We start from the raw sequence: 21,802 nt of genomic DNA on the forward strand, positions 1-21,802 counted from the left end.
CATGGAATAAAATCCACTGGTATTGAAATAGAAATTCCTCTCATATCTTATGTCAAGGCACTATATCCCACCTATTCACATTATCTTGAGTCATTGCAAGCAAGTGAAAACCTTAAGGATATTACTTTTGACTCTCTTGAGAAGACGTTTACTCAGAGACAGAAGAATTTTGGGAAGAATACATCTCCTCAGTCTACTGAAGAAGTTGTGTGCCTTGCACAAAAAGAGAAGAATCATGCACAAGATTCTTCTAGAGGAAGAGGTGGCCGAAGAGGAAGAGGAAGAGGGAATTTTAGAGGAAGGGGGGAAAAAAATTTCCAAGGAGAAAGGTTTGATCTTCATTGAATACGATGCAATAGAGATGGACATTATGCTTCCACATGTAAGATGCCTTGGGACAAATTGAGCAGGAAAGAAATGAAGGAAAAGGTAAAACACCTGACAAAGGGAAAGGTAAAGCACCTATGTCTGCTGATTATGTTATGGCACATTGCAACATTGGAGTAACTAAAGACTTATTCAATGCCTCACTTTCTTCATGGAAATATGATTGGTTGCTTGATTCAGGAGAAACTTTCCACATGACTTTCAGGAGAGATTTCTTTGAAGAATCCACTGACAATGTTGATGGAGCAGTATACTTTGTAGACAAGTCAAAACTCAAGCCATTAGGGCTTGACATCATTAGGCTCAAATTTCCTGGTCTTCTAGAAATTCTTTTACATGATGTTATATATCTCCCGAGGCTGAGGAGAAACTTATTATCTTTGGTCCACATTCGCTAGTAAAGACACTCCATTCATATATTTGATGACAAGGTTGAGGCCAGAAAAGCATCAGATCACTCACTTTTCATGACAGGAAGAGAAGAAGAAAGAATTCTAAAGCTTTAAGGAACCTTTGTGCATTTACAGAACTTCTCATATAGTTCGATGAAGGTACATTGCCATCAATTATTTTATGGCATGCTAGATTTGGACACTTTAACTATGATAGCCTTAGTTTGTTGAAGAAAAATGGTGTTACTAGTTTGCCTACAATTCCTAGGAAACTTAAGCAATGTGATGCTTGTATCTTAGGAAAGCACAACAAACAATCTTTTCATGATTCTCATTCCAGAGCACATATAAAATTTGAAGTCATTCATTCTAATTCTTGTGGCCCAATTCCTGTTCCTTTTGCAAATGGTAATAAATATATGATGACATTTATTGATGACTACACCAAAATGTGTTGGGTTTATTTATTGAAGAAAAAATTTGAAGCTTTTTAAACATTCAAGAAATTGCATGCATGGATTGAAAATGATGCTCAATCTCATATTGGCTCTATTCACACTGATAATGGAAAAGAATACACTTCAAATGAATTTGAAAACTATCTTCACCAATATGGGATCAAACATCAAACAAATGTGCCTTATAATCCCCAATAGAATGGAGTAGCTAAAAGAATGAATAGGACAATCTTAAATATGGTACACTCCATGATGTTTTTCAAGAATGTTAAACTAACATTTTGGGTTGATGCAGTTCTATGTGTTGTATATATAAAGAATAGGTGTCCATCTAATGTTATAAAAAACAAGACTCCCTATGAAATGTGGTATGGCCACATTCCTTCGGTGAGGGATCTCAGGGTTTTTCATTCCACCTGTTATGCCTTGATACCTAAGGAATAGAGAAACAAACTTGGTGCAAGGAGTCATAAGTGTATCTTCTTTGGGTACTCAAATACCTCCAAAGCATACCATATCTATGATTAAGTGAACAAGAAGTTTATAATATCTACAAATGTGATATTTCTTGAATCTTCCAAGACTGACAATGTTGTTAAGCAGCAGCTTGATCGCTTGGATAGATTCGAACATGCAAAGTATTTTTACGAATTTGAAAATAAGATTCCACATCTTGAAGGGGGTATTCCTATACTAGATCAATCTGTGGAATCTTCTTATGAATCACTATCTCGCCCGCATGAAGCTCTAGCCACTGATGACACTTTGAGTGATGTGATTGACATAATTGGGAGACTAAATCTTGATTCATCCCCAACTCAGTCAACTGAGCAGCCTGAGAAATCTTAGAAAGTTCCTCCAAAGTGGCTGACAAAGACACTAGAAAGTGTATGTCTTGATGAGGTTTGAAAGACATGAATAAGAAGCTCAACCAAATAGAAATGAGGTGATGTAGAAGATTTTGATTCACTTGTTGATATGTATGTTTCTTATGATTGTGAACTGAAATTTTCCATAGATTTCGAACCAAATTCCTTCAAAGAAGTCGCTTCTCATGATGAATGGAAAGAAGCAATGCAGAAAGAATATGATGCCTTGATAAATAATGGCACCTTGAAGCTGGTTGATCCTCCATTGGGAACCAAACCAATTGGTTGCAAGTGGGTCTTCAAGAACAAGGAGAAAGCAGATGGCTCACTTGACAAGCACAAATCTGAGCTTGTGGCAAAAGGTTTCACACAGATAGAAGGGGTCAACTATGAGGAGACTTTTCCCCCACAAAAAAATGGGCTACCATTCGGACACTCTTTGCCTTGGAAACATAGAACGGTTGGAAAGTTAATCAAATGGATGTAAAACTGCTTTCTTGAATGGAGATCTAAAAGAGAAAAATTTTATGTCGCAACCAAAAGAATTTGTTGTTAAGGGTTAGGAACATAAAGTATGCAAGCTTTTAAAATCCTTGTATGGCCTCAAGCAAGCATTGTGATCTTGGTACAAGAAGTTAACTAAGCATCTTCTGAAACTCAACTTCAAACATTATGATCTTGATGATACAACTTTGTTTGTCAATAAGGTTGGAAAAACAATTGTATATATTATGGTGTATGTAGATGATCTTCTGATGACAAGGAACAATGAGAGCTACATTGCATCCACAAAGAAGGAATTGAGGAAAGGTTTTGAAATGACATATTTGGGTTGTGTTGACTACTATTTTGGTATTGAAGTAACTCAACATCTGAAGTTTATATTCCTCTCTCAAAAGAAGTACATTGGAGATCTGTTCAACAGGTTTGGCATGACTGAGTGCAATCCTTTGACTACTTTAATGGAACTTAAAGCTCTCATCCACTGAAGGAAAATAATTTGATGATGCAACGAAGTATAGACAACTTGTAGGAAGTCTCAAATACCTGACTACTACCAAACCATACATTTCATTTGTTGTTGAAATTCTCTCCAGTTTTATGCAAAAGCCTTGTGAGGGTCATTAGTCTGTTGCAAAATGAGTTCTAAAGTACTTGAAGGGAACTCAATACTTTGGACTTAAGTATACACAGGTGGGACTTCAGCTTGATTTGATACTCTTATTCAGAATTCGATGGAGATAAAGAAACCGGGCTATCTACTTTAGGTTATGTTATGAATCTTGGATCAAGAGTTGTCTCCTAGAGGTCATGCAAAAAAATAGTTCCAACAGATTCCACAACTGAGGAAGAATATGTGGCAGCAGCTGAATCAACAAAGGAAATTGTGTGGCTCAGGAAAATTCTAGAGGATTTGCATGAGAAACAAGTGCATTCAACTCCTCTCTTGATTGACAACACTTCTAATATAAAGTTGGCCAAGAACCCAAAGTTCCATGATCGAACGAAGCACATCAATAAAAAATACCATCTGATTCGACATCATGTTAAGGACAAGACTATTCACCTACACCATTGTTCCATAAATGAGAAAATCACAGACATATTCACCAAAGTTCTTGGAAGAGAAAAGTTTGAAATATTCAGAATGGTGCTTGGACTCGCCAAAATCCCTTCAGATTAAGGGGGGGAATGTTGATATCTAATCTTTGGGATTAGGTAATGTTGGGTATACGACCAAAGTCCCACATTGACTAGAGGTGGGGAGGATCATGGATATATAAGGATGGACAAATATCTCCATTGGTATGAGGCCTTTTGGGGTAAGTCCAAAAGCAAATCCATGAGGGCTTAGGCCCAAAGTGGACAATATCATACCATTGTGGAGATATGTGGTGTCCAGAGTCCTTACAAGTGGTATCAGAGCCATGCCCCGAAGTTAGCCAAGTGGATGAATCCTCGGAATACCAAACGAAGGTGGTGGGCCTCGGTAATATCACGATGGGATCCGTGGATGAGCTCAGTTAGACAGGCGGTGTGCTCCGGATTCTTCATGGACGTGTCCTGGTCCCAACACGGTGAAGAGGAGTTGACCTGGGATAGAGCAAGCTCTCGAGGCAGGTGGTGCTCCATGTAAGGCGTGTGCTTCCAACGCATTGGAGCGGAGAATCCTAGTTGGTAGAGAGTGGACGGATGGATAATCGTTTGAGGGGAGGCTCGATGGTCCTTTGTTCGAGGGGAGGATTGTTGGGTATACGACCAAAGTCCCACATTGACTAGAGGTGGGGAGGATCATGGATATATAAGGATGGACAAATATCTCCATTAGTATGAGGCCTTTTGGGGTAAGTCCAAAAGCAAATCCATGAGGGATTAGGCCCAAAGTGGACAATATCATACCATTGTGGAGATATGTGGTGTCCAGAGTCCTTACAAGTAAATCCATTTAAATATTGTAAATAGGAAAACAAAGAGAATTGGAAGACGAAGAGACATTGGGAGATGAAACCCAATATCTTCCCTCTCCATGTATATATTCATGTTCCATCTTAATGCAAAAAATAATTGATTTGATGGAGTTACTCCTATCCTTACAATATGGATGCAATTTAGGACAATATCCAAACAAAACAAAAATACACACCTTATTCATAGGCCTCACAAAAAAATAATACCCCTTAATCTCCTAGTGATGTTAGAGAAGTGGCATCAGATGCACTCCCTTCTGGCCCAAATGCCTAGATACAAAAAATAGAAAATACTTTATCAAACACATAAACATATGACATGAAAATTACATTAAGAAGACTATTAATGATGTAGATGATTAGAAATTTCGAATATAAACCAACAGTGGAATTTATAACACCATGATATGCATATGAAGACGTCCACATACACATTATCATAACACTTAATTATATTATTTTGTATCAAATCCTCAGAAAGAAACTGAAAAGAACCACATCTAGAGTGAACAATGAAATCTATAATTAATTTAAGAAAGTAATGCATTATTTAGCAGAAGAATGTTCCCTAAATAATACTCCAGTAAAATCTATAAAACTTTCCTATTCACTAAATACCTCTACATCTCATGAGTTGAATTGGTTGTTCAAGACCTTGAAAGAGAGATTGACTTGTAGAAAACTTTGAAGGACTCCTTAGGTTTCATCCTAATAACTGCAAGATGTACTCCCAAAACTTTCAAACGCCTAACCAAAATGAGTCATAAGTACTAAGACGCTACAAGCCCTAGGCCAACAGACCCACAAAGAAGTTACAATTGAACCTTGGGTCAACGGACTCCCAAAAACATTTAGTTAAATATTTTAACCTTTCATATGAACAGAAAATAAGAAAAACCTATTTATCATGAGCACATTTGTTCGTCCATGAACTTGGAGGAGGATTAAATCCACAAATATTTGAAACAATCCTTGTGGTTCATATTAATAATGTAATAACCGCTTGATGCACGTGGTCTTAAGATCCCAAGCCATTAAGAGCATTGAAAATTAAAATAATGCCACACATTGCATAAACTATAATAATAATAATAATAATAATAATAATAATAATAAACGTCAGTCATTGAGACAAAAATCACCCACATCATGGGAGCATCAACAATCACAATGGTGGAAAAAAGGAGATACACAATAGCATCAAAATAAGGAAAAATACTCCATTATCTATTAATATCGGAAGGAAACTTTACACAATGAATACATGGATCTCAGAGGCTATCTAAGGAAAACAAAAACTTCGCTTTTCAACACCCATATAACTTCAAGAAGATGAAAACCCATATATTTTATGGACAAACGTAGGACATTCCATAATACTATTTCACAATGTTTTCATTCGATTCCACTGTTGAAGCTTGTGCAGACTATTAAATTTTCATGTTCTACATCATTATGCTTACCTCTGGATGGTGAAAAACGTTAAGATCTACCCTTCCAAGAGTGGATATCTTCAAATATCCTAAAACCTCAAAGAAGTGGAAATATAGCCATAACCCCAAAATACTTCAAAGCCTTTCAAACCCTAAGCATGAAGAAACCCTGAAAGAAAACTAACATATATTAAGATCAAATCAAAATCCTAGTTTTTTTTCTTACACTATTGAACTTCCTATAGCTAGGATCATAGGAACAATCTGCAAGAACAATACCCAAAGAGCTAGAAATACTATTTAGCTTGCAAAATATTTATCTAAATATTAGCATGCTCACATGCCCTATGCCCTTAGAGTTGTTCAATAGCTTGAGACTTGCATTTTTGTTATTGAGCCAAAACAGACTCAATAATAGAATACCACGCTATTGAATCTACGTGGTCACTTGATCAGAATGAAGTTGTTGGTGCCATATCAAACCCTGCCCTGCCAAACATAACATGCCTATTTTGGGCAAATTTAGTGTTTCTACAAACGCCTAACCCTCTAGAGTTAGTGGCTAGTCTAGAAACAACAGACAAAGTAATTCACTACCTTTTCTTTAATCAACAGATAAGAGAGGCAAGAAGAGAAACCAACCTGTAGTTTTCGCTTGCTCCCTCTCTCCTTTGACTGATTCTGCCGCTCTTTTCCGTACTTAATTCGCTTGGAAAGTACCTGCACACAAGCCGAGACAGAAACCCATCAAAGAATACAATAAAGATCTATTAATTAAACATATCATAAAATCCAGAATACGATATACATCATATAAGAACATGAATGGAAAAAGCTTTGAATTCTTTGTTGATAAAAGGAAAGATTACAACCCATGAATGTTCATGCTTGATTTAGTGTCTTCCTTCTAGTTTCGATCCCTTCTCTACTCATGAAGCAACAATTCGACATCATTACAATACTCTTACTAATCTCATTCAAACAACATCTCCTTAGCTCAAGAAATTCCAACCTAGACCAACCTTTGAATGCTTGGTTAATTTATAGCTGAATGGAGGAGGTTAAGCCATTAATGGCCTTCATGAATACTCAGCCAAATTTGGGAAGTGGTTCCATGGATGAAGGGATAGTGGATTGAGGTTCATTCATCCTCTTCCTCATCCAAATGCGAGCTCAACCAACTTGGAAACTTCCAGAAGTATCCATTGGATGAGGAATCCAATGGATTCATTTAAAAAGTTAGCTGAAACTCATTGAGCGCAGGTGAAACAAAGGCTAAGTGCACTGCAGTGCACTCAATCAGTGCAGTTCCTACATTGCAATGCAGCTGGATAGAAGGCTACCTCCGCTAATCTCCTTAGGGACACTTTTTGGATGAATGGTGTCATGGAAACTTTTCGGAGGCAAGCATGATGTAGGTTGACCTCATTAGGAAATGAAAACAACTGAATTAGGGATTGATGGACCCTAGTAGTACTAATCTAGAAGTCGAGGTTGATGTGCCCAAATTGACCTGTAACAGTTGCCCCCTAAAGCATGAAGTCGAAAATAAACATGTCGCGTGAGATGCTTTACCATTTTGAGAGAAGGTTTTGAAGTGGAAGGTGACATGCATTAGTTACATTACAAATATCATGATAATTTGATTTTTCTCACGAACTAGCTGAGGGAAGGCATACCCATGCTCAGCTTATAAACTTTCATTACATGTACAAATATAGTTGTCTACAGATATAGACCCATGAATGGATGAACATGAATGTAAGGCCATTTTTACATTTGGTATAGTACTCCTGAAAATATATCGTAGCCCAGATGGATGAAACTAAATCTGAGGTCTTCAATCTTATTCAATCTTCACTCAATGTAAAAGTTTAACCATGTGAATAGATGATCTTAAGTCGAACATGGAGAGACATCGTCTGATTACTAGCCAATGATGTAAGTTGTTAATAGACGTGAGAGGAATCACCGATAATGATAATGACCCTCAAGGTACTGCAGTACATTTCGCATGGTGTGAATAAATGATTTGATGTCAAACACCATACAAAGTATTTCGGTCGAAGGCTAGTGATATCAACCTATCGCCGGAAGTGAGAAACCTACCATTGATGTATACAAGCCTCAAGGTACTGAAGGGGTGTTTCTAAGTCAACTTCTTGGATGATGTGTTGATGTTGACAAGAAGCGACTTGTCACAGGAGGGCCTTGATGTATCCCACATCAACGACACAAAAAGAGGTAAATTATTTTGGAGATTTAATATTAACTGACGACACAAGGTTTAGGGATGGCGGGGATGAAAATGAAGGTTTACTGTATTGTAAAGGATGAAGTTTTGAATTGAACGACTTCTCTTGAACATATCGGTGACACTGAAGTGAATTGGTAGCATTGACCCAAAACAAAGTAATGGATGGCATGATAGACCAACGGTGTGATAACCATCAAGCTGAATGACCCAACCCACATAGTCACGATGATGAGTGAAAGTGTCATGTTCAAGAGCGACCTGCTACCATAAAGTGTTCTTGGCTTTTACCCATTTTCCCCAGTCATTTCTGACCAATACCTCTTTATTTTTATCAAGCTTGAGGAGGATAACATATGCTTGTTGTATAATTCCACCCTTCAAGTGAATCCATATCTATTTGATGTTTTAACGAGTCTAGCAAAGGTGAAACTCAGTCTTGTCTAGATGGACAAGTTTGTCGCTATTTAATGTTTTTAATGAATTTAACAACAACGATAACTCGGTCCTTTTCACAGTTAGAGAGTTTGAAAAGGGACGAAAAGAAAACTCCACAAGTTCTTTTTCGTAAATTTGTCTCTCAAGTCCGAAAAGGCATAAAATAATACAAGAGAGAACATATTGATCATGTTTGATCAATGAGTGCCTTCTTTGTAGTTAATCTATCTCAGCGCAAAGAAGGGGTAAAACTATACTGAGTAGATATCGATTCCAATCCATTAACAAGCTAGAAATGACAAGCGCTTGGCAATCTTTTCATGTTTAGAGAGTTTGAAAAGAGCTTAAAGAGGACTCCAAGGGGGTTCCTTTTTCGTTTTTAACAAAGCTCAAAAAAGCGATAAAAGTTTTCTTTGTGGTCAAATATGTTCAATTTACACGTAAGCACGTCATAACTGCATATCAGTTGTTAATATTGCTCAAGATGTCATCAAAATAGATTAAAAAATACATGTTCATAGATTAAATAAATGAAAACCGATGTTTACTCGATTAATGTGCAAGAAATAAACATAAAAACTGGTTCTTACCATTCATTTTCACCATCTCGTTTTTCCTTTTGATCTCTGGAGCAGATTTTTCCTCGAAGTTCACTAGTTGATTGTGGAGGATTTAGGGGATCATTCCTTGTGCTGTTTGGACTAGGTAGGAACTAACTCTATTCTCTTTCATTTCATTCTATTTATTTCTTATTTTAGTCAAGAACATTTTAGGTTTTTGAGGTGCCTAGGGTTTCTTTTTCCAATTCAGGAATTGAAATGGTAATTATATAGAGAGAACAAGAGCATGAAGAATAGGATATCATGGCCTTGAATAATCAGGGTACAGTTGAGGCCCTAAGAAATTGTGGGTTACTCAAGTATTTCCAATTATCCAACATGCGGCAACAGATTGATCTTCTACAGTTCCTTGTTCAATCATGGAATCCGACTGATCAAAATTTTCACATTCGGGACAAAGAGTGCCCATTTACCATTGATAATATATACTTTCTGACTGGACTATTGAGGCGAGGTGCCCCCATTTCACTAACAGGACTTGCCCACGAGGGTAGACCAGTGAAAGATTATGTGCGACAGTTTTGTAGGCAAGGTGCCCAGCCTAGCAGAGATGGAAGGATAAATATCAAGGATGTTAGTGATTTACCACTAAGGACGATCCTCTTTACCATTGCTAGATTGGTTGGTAGTGCGACACTTCATTTGGCCAACAAATCATACATTCAGTATGCTTTAGAATGTTTAGAGCCAAAGGTGTTCAATTGGTGCGAGGTTGTTCTTTCATCTGTGAAAGAGAAACTAACCAAGGTAAAAAAGGGAAAGATCAAGAACTTTGGCTATGGATCAATTGTGATTTATTTTGCCTTGGAGATAATTCTTCTCTTACAACCACAACTTATTTCACTAGGTGTATCTGGACCGAGAGACCCACGGATGTAGAGGTGGGGAGATCTTATGGCTAGGCATGGTGCCCATTCATCGATCGTATTTACCTCTACATTCCTTGAATGGTTTAGTAGACAGGAGATGACCTTTACAGAATATCCATATTCAGGAATGGATTTCCGTGGCGATCCAAAATTACCATTACCAGTTGGAGCAATGTGGGGTGCTACTGGTAAATTGTTTGACCAAGTGTTTTTAATTTTTAAAGTTTTTGCATTTTTTGTGTTTTTTGATTAATTCCAAGACTAAACAAAATCATTTTTTTTTTATGTATACAGATATCGAACCTGTTCAACCTGTGGGGGACCCACGAGATGTAGCTGGACCAGCACAGAGACCTATAGGGAGAGTGGTTCTCCGAGACTTGGATTTGGTCGAGACTTTGACTGAATTGCAAGATCACATAGAGGGATTAACCCTAGGTATTCTGAATGTCCGAATCGAGGAGCTACCTATGCGACTGCAGCGCCACACCATCGGTGTACCAAGTCATTGGATGAGACTCTTGCATATGATAGCATAGGCAGTGACCTGTTATCATGAGCACCACTAGTCTACTTAGATGCTTTTTCTACATACATTTTAGTTTTGGGTCAGATGACCAATTTTTGTCTTGGACACAAACTGTTTGTAAAAACATTTTACAATTATCTATTTTACTTTCAGGGTTTTATTATGGTTTAGTGATGCAATCCTATTCAACTGATGATGCTAATTGGAAATATTTACTTTACATATGTTGCAAATGTCTATTTAACACATAATTTGCTAGAGAGTCAGCTAATGTGTTTAGATTTCTAGAAATATGCTCATATTGAATAAACTCAAAATACCTTTCCAAAATACAAACTCTAAGGAACATATGATGAATTGCCAGATTTCGGACGGTATAAATGCTAGTAATTTGTAGTACAACAAGCTGTGAGTCCAGCCTAATGATGATTCGGCGAATGCCAAGTGAAATGGCATCAAAGAGAAGTTCAATCAATGCGCTATACTTAGCAATATTGTTTGTTGATCGACCAATGCAAATCCCTCTAAAACTCATTAACTCGCCGCTTGGAGCAAAAATAGCCCATGCTGCAGAAGATATGTTCTACGTACTACAACTTGAACCATCAGCATAACCAACAAATGGTTCTGAAAAGTTTGACATCTGCAACAAATGCGAAGTGGATTACTTAACCAAATAAAACCCCTAAAAGAAACATACTCACACATGCAATCCAAGCATATTTACAAGAGTTTTACCATACTTAACTAAGCATAGTAATGTTTTAAATACAACCCATTTCTGGGCTTAGACAATGGAATTCCGTCATAATCTACTAACTCGTAGGCACCTTTCGTCAAAACACGCTTAACAATATAATGGCCCATCCAAAGCTGTTCGAATTTTCCTGCTCTAATTTTATCAGACTCCTGATTGTAAAGCAAGACCAGGTCACCTTCCGAGAAGACACGAGGCTTGACATTTTTATCATATTGTGCCTTTACCCATTTCTTGTGTGCTTTGTTAGCCAATGCGGCATCACGACGGGTTTCATCCAGATGGATTAATTCCAAGAAATGTGCTTCTTCTTCAAAAGTATCAAGTAACAGGTCAATTGCGAGTTTGAGTGACGAAATTTCACATTTAATTGGCAAGACTGCTTCCAAACCATACACCAACTGAAAGGGTGTGAATCCGGTAGCATTTCTCACTTAGGTCTGATATGCCCACAAAGCCGAGTACAAGATTAAATGTCAATTTCGTTTATGTACTCCAATCATTCATTGCAACATGCGCTTAAGGACCTTGTTGATAGCCTCAACTTGGCCATTAGCTTGCGGATAATATGGATTAGAACTATCATGTGACAGTCCTAAATTGGCAGTCAACTCAACCATCATGTGATTGTGAAAATGTGACCCATGATCTATGACTATGCCCTGTAGTACACCAAACCTGGCAACCATGTGGTTGAAGAAAAATAATGCAGTCATTTCGCCGTTGTTGTTTAATGTAGGCATCACCTCGGCCCATTTGGTAAAATAGTCAACAACAACTATAATATACCCATGCCCCCTGGTCAAGGTGGGGTTACATGTCATAAAATCAATGCCCCATTTAGCAAATGGTCCAACAGTGACTATTGAATGCAAAGGTGTAGGTGGTAATCTAGTTTTCCGATCAAAAATTTGACATGCATGACAACTTTTGACAACAATTATGCAATCTTTGAATATTGTTGGCCAAAAGTAACTAGAACGGAGAATTCTCTGTGCTGTAGCATATCTGGATAGATGTCCACCACAAGCACCTGAATGACATTCATTCAAAGCTTTCTCGGCCTCCTCATGAGTGAGGCACCTACGTAAAATTGTATTGATACCACGGCGATAAAGTGTTTCACCAATGATCAGATAACTTTTGGCTTGGTATCGAATACATCATTGTTCAAAGCGAGAGGTATCAGGCTGGAAAGCTTGGGTCTAGAGATAGATTAGTATATCCCCATACCATGGATCACTTGACGAAATTAGAAACAAAGACTCATCCAAGATTGATGTTTCTGATGTTAAATCGTTGGAGGATGAGGGAAGATCGGAAAGTAGTTCGGAAAATACGAGAGATTTCTTTGACTTAGACTTAATGAATTCCAAATAAAATTCCTACAATATAACTATCCACTTTGAATATTTTCCCCCCAGCAATTGACGTGACAAAATATATGTCATAGGGTTGCAATCGGAGATAATTGTAGTTTTACACAGGAGGATATAGTGACGAAACCTCTGCACAGCTTGAATGGCTGCCAAAGCTAACTTTTCAACATAAGAATATTTCCTTTTTATATCATTGAGATTACGGCTCAAATAATATACTGGATGTTCTATTCCATCTTCTTCTTGGACTAAAACCATTCCGATGGTTGTATCTGTAGCGGCGAGATACAAGTAATAGTCTTGTTGATAGTTTGGGGCATACATTAATGATGCTCTAATCAGGGAATCTTTAAGAGCACTAAAGGAAGCTTGCGCAACCTGATCCCAATGGAAGGGTACCCCTTTCTTCAACAGATGAGTAAAACCTTTAGCCATTTCAGCATAGTTTGGAATGAACCTCCTCAAAAAGTTTGCCTTCCCTTGAAGTTTTTGTAACTCTAATAAGTTCGAAGGCGGAGGCAAGTCAAGTATTGCCTGAACCTTAGTTGGATCGAGTCGAATTCCATCTTTTGAGACCACGAATCCAAGCAATCGACCAAAGCCAACACAAAACACACACTTGTGTAGATTGAGCCTTATTTTGTAGTGTCAGCGCCGCAAAAATATTGCTATAAGATGTTGCGGGTGATCAGTCCACTTTCGTGAATGAGCAGGCAAGTCATCAAGATATGGTTGTACAATGTTCTTAATTTCATGGAAGGCATAGTTAATTTCCCTCTGAAATGTAGCCCCTACATTCTTCAAACCAAAAGGTAACTTTCTATAAGCAAATGTGCACCACAAACAAATAAATGCAGTTTTTGACTGATCCTGTGGGCGGATATTGATTTGATTGTAGCCGGAAAATCCATCCATGAATGAAAAGATTTCACATCTAGCACATTCGTCAATAATCAGGTCGATGAAGGGTGTAGGATAATTGTCTTTTGGACATGATTTATTTACATCCTGGTAATCAACACACACTCTAATTGTTCCTTGTTTTTTCATCACGGGAACAATGTTTGATACCCAATCAGTAAGAGGTACAGGGTAAATGAAGCCAACATGCAAATGTTTTTCAACCTCTGTCTTAATAGCAACAACTTTCTTTGGATGTACAGGTCGAAGCCGCTATCGTACTGGTTTGACATCAGGGTACATTTTGATTTGATGTTCAACAATGCTTGAATCAATGCCCGACATCTCCTCGTAAGACCATGCAAATATATCTTTGAATTCATGAAATAGAGCACGGTAATTATCGAGTTCCAAAGGAGAACAAGATTTGCCGACATGAATGTTTTCTACAATGTTAGGCTTGATCGAAATGTCTATAGAAATGGTTTCTTCTATGTTAAACAAATTACGCTCAGAATCTACCAAATCTATTCTAACAGAATTTGAAAAGAAATCTACAATTGAAGGGTGTATTAGCTCATATGAATAATCTTCACTAGAATTTGGAAGATGGGAACGATGATGATAATCTTCCCATGGTTCTTCTCCTATCATCATTAATTGAATTATTCCTTCATTTGTAGAATATATACAAGCAAAAGGATCCGAAGAAGTACCGTATTCAAGTGAATGATCTACCCATTCAATCAGTGAATGTGGAATTGGAAATACTACACAAGCAAGAAAAATTGATTGCTATGCAAGCTCGATAGGGCTTAGTGGCATAACCTCATTAAAACTTTCATTTTCAATACTATTGGTGATCCTCTTTAAGTCAGATGAAGTAGAGGATAACATATTACATGTCTCAACTCTCGCAACTTCCGAAATCTGAGATGGTGAAGGAAGTGTAAAAGTACCCATTAGGGAAGGATCCCTGAAAAGTCCTACACCAACAAATTGAAGTGAAAGTGGTGGTCCATTAACAAACGGAATTCTTCCCATAAATTGAGAACTAGAGGCAAGGAATGAGGTTTGGTCGATAACTGTTATTCCACCTTTATGAGGAAATGCGATCATATGAAAGTACGTGGAAACAACAACAACCATAACATAAACCCATGGTCATCCAAGTAAAATGTTGTAGTCAAGGGGTCCGTCAACCACCTCAACCTCAACAGTTACTACTTTTCCACCTAGCTCTAATTGCAAATTATTCAAAATCCCACATGAAGTATATGTTCTTCCATCAAAAGCTTTCAATGTGGTTGGTGATCTTGACAACGTAGGTGACCCCAGTGTTTTCCAGCAGCTCATTGACACAATACAGGTAGAAGCTCCCTCATCTATGATAGTTCAATGAATATTTTTGTTGAGAGCTTTAATCTGAATTAGAAAAGCTAATTGTGCTGGTAACTGTGGCATATATCCTGAGTGATTAAAACCCACAAGATTAGAATCCGTTGGATCTACTCCACCTATTACCGACAGTAAAGCCTGCTTCTGGAAGGGGCAATTTTGCAACACCTCAACTGTCGACATAGCAGAAGGAGACTAAGCGAGATCCTCTACTATGCTGTAATTTTGAGAAGCTCAAGCTCGAGGGTTGAATGTTGATTTGTGTACAACTCCCTTTGGTGGCTTTATTGTTAACTCTGGTGCAATGGGTAGTGGAACATTTTCCGATGTGGTCGAAGTCGAAGAACCAGGTTGATCAGTGGCCTGATTATTTGACGATGATGGCGGATTACCATAATATTTATTATGTGTCTGAACCAAAATTTCATCTTTAGGTTTTGAGATGGATAACATTAATACCTGGGATGTGGAAGCATTTTCTGTTGCAACCAAATTGGTATCCGGGTTTGGAAACGGATCTATCAACACTACGGATGTGGTAGAAGTTTTTAACAGCTTAGAAACTTCTGAGCGGTGAGGACAATCTCTTGTAAAGTGCTCGTCATTACATATCAAACATGGATAATGAGGTTTCTTTCCCGAATTAGAGGAATCAGATGATTTCTCTTGAGGAGGGTTTTCAGTTTTATTTTTATTTTTCCATTTCTTCTTGCTTCCTGGTTGCTTTTGATTCTTACCTTTGTCAGATGACACGGCATTAATCTCGGAGGCAAGAATCTCATATGCATTTACAATTTGATTCAAAATGGCAAGCAATTGACCAGATGGTTTACTTTCCGTTTGCGTGCTCGAGGAACCAATCACACCGTCACCGGCATGAGAGTCCCTACTCGATGGTGGAGGTGGAATGGATTGATTTAGGCGCGGTGCATGTGGAATTTTGTCATAGAGCATGCCGGATTGTGTGTAAATTAAATCCAAGTATTGGGCATGAGAAATCACTTGCTCTTCTGTAACAACTCCACCTTTAGCCACATCCTCGATGATAGATGGCAATAAGGACTTAATGAACCACTCAGCTAGAAGCTGATCAGGAACATAGGTTTTAACCATTCGACGACAATGACACCACTCATGAATATGATCTGATATGTGAGTAGAAGTCGTTTGTTTAAAGTTGGTCAAAAGTTCCGTTCCAGTTTCATATCTGATGGGTAACTGGAAGTGGGTCAAAAAGGTAGTGGCTAAATTGGTGAAATTATTAAAAGAAGCTCTTGGCAATTCAATGTACCACTTAGCAGCTGAACCAGTGAGTGTTCTTTGGAAAAGACGGAGTCTTACCAAATCATCATTCAAGGAGTTCAAAGAACACCATAAATGAAAAGTCATGACATGATTTGACGAGTCTTCTCCGGGATTTCCATTAAAATTTGGAATATCGGAAGGAAACTTATGAGGAATTACCGGCCACCATGGTGCATATAAAATTGGATCATTGGTAAGTTGGTTCAAATCCGGTAATTCTAAAGTTGCCACAAATGGCAACTGCCGATTCAAATCAGGTTGAGCATATCTGGGATAAGATGGAATTGCCTATGCAATAGGCCTTTGCATACCCGCATAAGGCAGATATCCTTGATAGGGTGGTTGGACATAACCGGTATATGGATTAAAACTAGGTTGACCTTGCAATTGTCCGTAACCGGGTTGGTCTTGGTACACAGGGCCCTGATACGCTTGATATTGTCCTTGCCCAGGTTGGGCTTGAAAAGTAGGCCCATACTGAGGTTGGACATTCTGAAAAGGAGGTTGTTGATACTGTGGCTGCCAAGGTTGTTGGGGTACCGGTTGTGAAGTCTAATATTGCCCCCCAATGCCAATTTGACTAGGCTGAGGATAAACTAAACCAGTAGCAACTTGAGTCGCTCCAGATAATGGCACACTAACCTGAGGTAATTGTACCCCGGAAGCAAGCGGTTGTTTCATAACAACTTGAGAAGTTTGGGTTTGTTGACTCGAAACTTGTGGTTGCGAGGTAGCAGAACTAACTTGTGCAGGTTGAGATACAACAGGTTGAGCTTGTATCTGCGGTTCAATAGTTATGACAGGTACAATCAAAATAATCAGCTCAGTTTGCATAGGTTGTGTTGGATACACAAGCCTTGGTTGTGGTGGCAAAGTTGGCTGCCACTAACAGACTCCCATTTCAGGTTGACCTGAATTCGGTGAGACATAATCATAGGGTTGTCCTCCTTGATAAGGAGGATGTGGTGAATAGGAACATTGCTGACCATATGGTGGCATTCCAGTGTTAAGAGGATATATGGGTCTTTGTTAATTGCATTGCCCAGTTTGATACTGGTGTTGGTAAGCAGGATCAAACTATTGTCCTTGATAAGAAGAACCAGGTAAAATTCCCGATGATGACATGGGTGATGACCATGGCAAAGAAGAAACCCCTGAGTGGATTCTAGACATAGACTAGTAACCAATCGGGACAGATGGCTGTCCATATAAATGTGACTCAAGTGTGGTAGAAAACATCGAAGAAGTAGCAGTAAAGGATTCTACTGCAGCTACATCAGATGAAGCAATCTAGGATGTTTGCAGTTGTTCTGCCATGGTTAACTGACCCAAAAGTTGACCTAATGACTCAAGTGGTATTTCAGAGGCAGCAGTAAAAATTGGAACAGTAGAACGAGGAGGAGATTAAGAATAAAGAAACAAACCAGGTCCAAAATGATGTGGAGTCCCGGGGGTAGAATCTTCCTCAACTTCTTCCTCTACAGCAATTAATCCAGGTGGAAGGATTTCACCGTCAGGTCCGAAAAAGACTTCTGGTGTTAAAGATGAAGTTTCAGGAACTACAGATGACTGAGGTATTTCAGTAACAACTTCAAAATGTTCAAGGTCAAAGTCCAGATGTTTTGGTAAAAGAACTTCAGTTTCAAGGGAAGGTTCGTGAACAACTTCTGGTTCAAAAATGTCTTCGGTTTCAACTGCTATAGGTTCTGGATCGAATTCCAATTGAACTGGTTCAAGTTCTGAAGTAATTTCTAGTTGATTAACTTCAGGTTGTGGATCAACTTCAGTTACTTTTTCACTTTTTTCTGTTATAGTGGCCTCAGGTAGTTGAGTAACTTCTTGTGTAACAGATGTACCAGAAATGGTTGGAGTAACTGGAGGCTCAGTACTAGCCATGATAGGCAGCTCTGGTAATTCAGATGAAGTACTAGAAACTCTTGATGTACCAGACTCAGTTTGACGAGTCCGCCTTGACCGAATAGGAGTCGCTTTCGGTGGCAAGGGCGGTTTGCTCGTAACTCTCCTTGAACGATGGAGTGGAGGTTGATTTTCCTCCAGAATTGCTGATGGTTTCTATCAACCTAAAATCAACTAAGGAATAAGGATGTTATTCGCGGTCAATTAATTTTTACGACACTAGAACACAACTTTGCTTTTTCATTTTTAAAGAGTCGAGAAAAAACAAAAGATGACTCTAGTCACTTTCGATGTTTAATGAGCTTGAAAGGACAAGTGATTAGATGATCCTTTTCTTTTAAAGAGTCGAAAAGGAACGAAAGTGACTGCTCTAGAGATTCTAGACAAAATGTTTTACCAAACTAATCGCAAAACTGAAATATACACCTTCGTGATAAATGAAAGAGAAATGATCAAGGATTTTACATACGGCAGTCAATCTTCCTGAATGCTGTGTTCAGTGCGTTGCGATTAGTAAGGTAGTAGACTCAGCTTCCTAGGGATAAAGGATTTCAACCTATTGGGGTCTCCCACTATATACTCGATAGTACAGGGAGCACAAGTCCGTACTAGTACTTATCGAATCAGAGAGGAGGAATCACCCAACCTCAATGAAAACAACAGCCACTAGGTTTAAAGACGCCGGAACACATCTCTAGCCTAGACCTCTAGATGTTTTCGTTAAGTTCCAATGCGTTATTAGATTAATTGATGTAAATTTTAGGTTGATCTTGCTTAAAATTTGCCTTTGAGGGTTCACCACGAGATGTTTTTCGAAATTCCTAAGAATGCAACTAGAATGAGAAGCACTCTTTCCATTTATTTTCAGCAATGAAAATCCTAGCTATGAGGGATAGAGCATACAAGTACTTTTTGAACAAACAACAAAGAGCACAAACTAATGCAATTCCCTAAACCATTCCTTTTGAACACACAAACTCAAACTCTGAAATGCAAATTGCATGTATTTCTTTTCAGTTTCTCTTAATGTGAATGATGCAATAAGAAAAACTAATGCACAAATGATTCAAAACTCTTTTCATAAAAATGATGATTTATGAAAATTTATTTTAAAGGGAAAGGAAGACTGTACGACACTTTCGATTTTAAAGAAATGAAGATTTTCGACACTTTAAATGAAAATACAAATCAAATGCACAAATAGATCAATCGATTATTTATGAAGAAAGACTTTACAACACTTAATTTTCAACAAAACAATCAATCAAAGCTAGCTTTCGACAGTGGATTGAAAATTATAAACAAATACATAAAAAACATCCAACAATCCAGTCTAAATCGGATCGAATAAAGAGATAAAAACTGTTTTTAGAGACAAAACATCATTGACATTCAGCAACTCATTCAAACAAGAGAAAATTGGCAGAAAACTTTTAGTTCCTAGATGGGAAACTGGCCCTCAAGGGATCAGCGCAGGTAGCAGTTAGAGATAGTGCGCTGAATCGCACTGGACCTATGCGGGAAGTGCGCTGCAGCGCACTGTGTCCTTCATTGGACTGCGCTGGTGATAGTAAGCCATTCTAAAGGCAATTTTGACATGGTTTCAACTCAATTTTCAATGAAAGAAGACTGAAATTCAGTCAACAACCACAATTATAGTATGTAGAAATGTATTAGGAGACTGATAAGCTAGTAAAAGGGTTAAAACATTCCCCAGTATGGTCGCCAATTTGTTTTGGTCAAATTTAGTGTTTCTACAAATGCCTAACCCTCTAGACTTAGTAGCTAGTCTAGAAACAACAGACAAAGTAATTCGCTACCTTTTCTTTAATCAACAGATAAGAGAGGCATGAAGAGAAACCAACCTGTAGTTTTCGCTTGCTCCATCTCTCCTTTGACCGATTCCACCTATCCTTTCTGTACTTAATTCACTTGGAAAGTAGCTGCACACAAGCCGAGACAAAAACCCATCAAAGCATACAATAAAGATCTGTTAATTAAACATATCATAGAATCAAGAATACGATATACATCATATAAGAACATGAATGGAAAAAGCTTTGAATTCTTTATTGATCAGAGGAAAGATTACAACCCATGAATGTTCATGCTTGATTCAGTGTCTTCCTTCCAGTTTCAATCCCTTCTCTTCTCATGAAGCAACAATTTGACATCATTACAATACTCTTACTAATCTCATTCAAACAACATCTCCTTAGCTCAAGAAATTCCAACCTAGACCAACCTTTGAATGCTTGGTTAATTTATAGCTGAATGGAGGAGGTTAAGCCATTAATGGCCTTCATGAATGCTCTGCCAAATTTGGGAAGTGGTTCCATGGAGGAAGGGATAATGGATTGAGGTTCATTCATCCTCTTCCTCATCCAAATGTGAGCTCAACCAACTTGGAAACTTCCAGAAGTATCCATTGGATGAGGAATCCAATGGATTCATTTAAAAAATTAGTTGAAACTCGCTCAGTGCAGGTGAAACAAAGGCTAAGTGCACTGCAATGCACCCAGTCAGTGCAGTTCCTGCATTGCAATGCAACCTGATAGAAGGCTACCTGCGTTGATCTCCTTAGGGACACTTTTTGGATGAATGGTGTCATGGAAACTCTTGGGAGGCAAGCATGATGTAGGTTGACCTCATTAGGGAATGAAAACAATTGAATTAGGGATTGATGGACCCTAGTAGTATTGATCTAGGAGTTAGGGTTGATGTGCCCAAATTGACCTGTAACAATGCCCAAGTCTGCAAAAACTGGATTTTAACGATAACACTGAAAAATAGTTTCTCATTTAGGTACATTCTAATAATTTTGTTAAATATTGACTATTTGAGATCCCTAATTGACAATGATCACTTTTTGGAAATTTTTGGCCATTTAGGGCCATTTGACACCGAGTTTGAATTTTTATCTAATTCTGGGTCATTAACATTAATAGGTAAATGATACTATGACCTTGTTATTTCTCGTGTTGAATCTGCATTATTCCTCTTTATGCATGTTTGCAACAGTTACACCCTTTCCTATTGGCCTTCCTAGTAATTTGATGGGTAAAAGATACTGTGACCTTGCTATTTCTCATGTTGAATCTGCATTGTTCCCCTTTATGCAAGTTTGTCGCAGATACACCCCCTTTTGTTGGTCGTTCCAATAATTTGAAAACTAAAACATTACAAACCCCAAGGTCGTGTAGAGTGCTTCTAAAAATAAGTGGGACTTCTTTAGCATGGAATGCCCAAAATGTCAACCCAAAGGTGTATCAATATTTCATGACTATTTCTTAAAATCACTTCCTAGATGGTTAAATGGAATGTAGATACTATTGTTGTACAATTATATCTCTGAAGGATATTACCCTCTTCACTACCTAAATATTAAGGGACTTGGTGTTCATGGAGATTGTTTGACAATTGGAACTT

The 21,802-nt window shown here is 38.1% G+C and overlaps 1 long non-coding RNA gene across 1 annotated transcript; it reads right to left on the reverse strand.

Moving 5' to 3' along the window:
* Window positions 1–6,004: 6,004 nt before the first annotated feature.
* LOC149228011 (uncharacterized) lies at window positions 6,005–21,125 on the reverse strand. The gene is made up of 3 exons (XR_016247178.1): window positions 20,239–21,125; window positions 6,650–6,727; window positions 6,005–6,514 (listed from the first exon to the last, which is right to left on the reverse strand). It is a non-coding gene; the product is annotated as an uncharacterized LOC149228011 (long non-coding RNA).
* Window positions 21,126–21,802: the final 677 nt, after the last annotated feature.

This window comes from Pinus tabuliformis, chromosome J, assembly GCF_031772625.1.
Source record: "Pinus tabuliformis cultivar Carrire ecotype Pingquan chromosome J, CPIR1, whole genome shotgun sequence".
In the NCBI taxonomy this organism is placed as follows: domain Eukaryota; kingdom Viridiplantae; phylum Streptophyta; class Pinopsida; order Pinales; family Pinaceae; genus Pinus; species Pinus tabuliformis.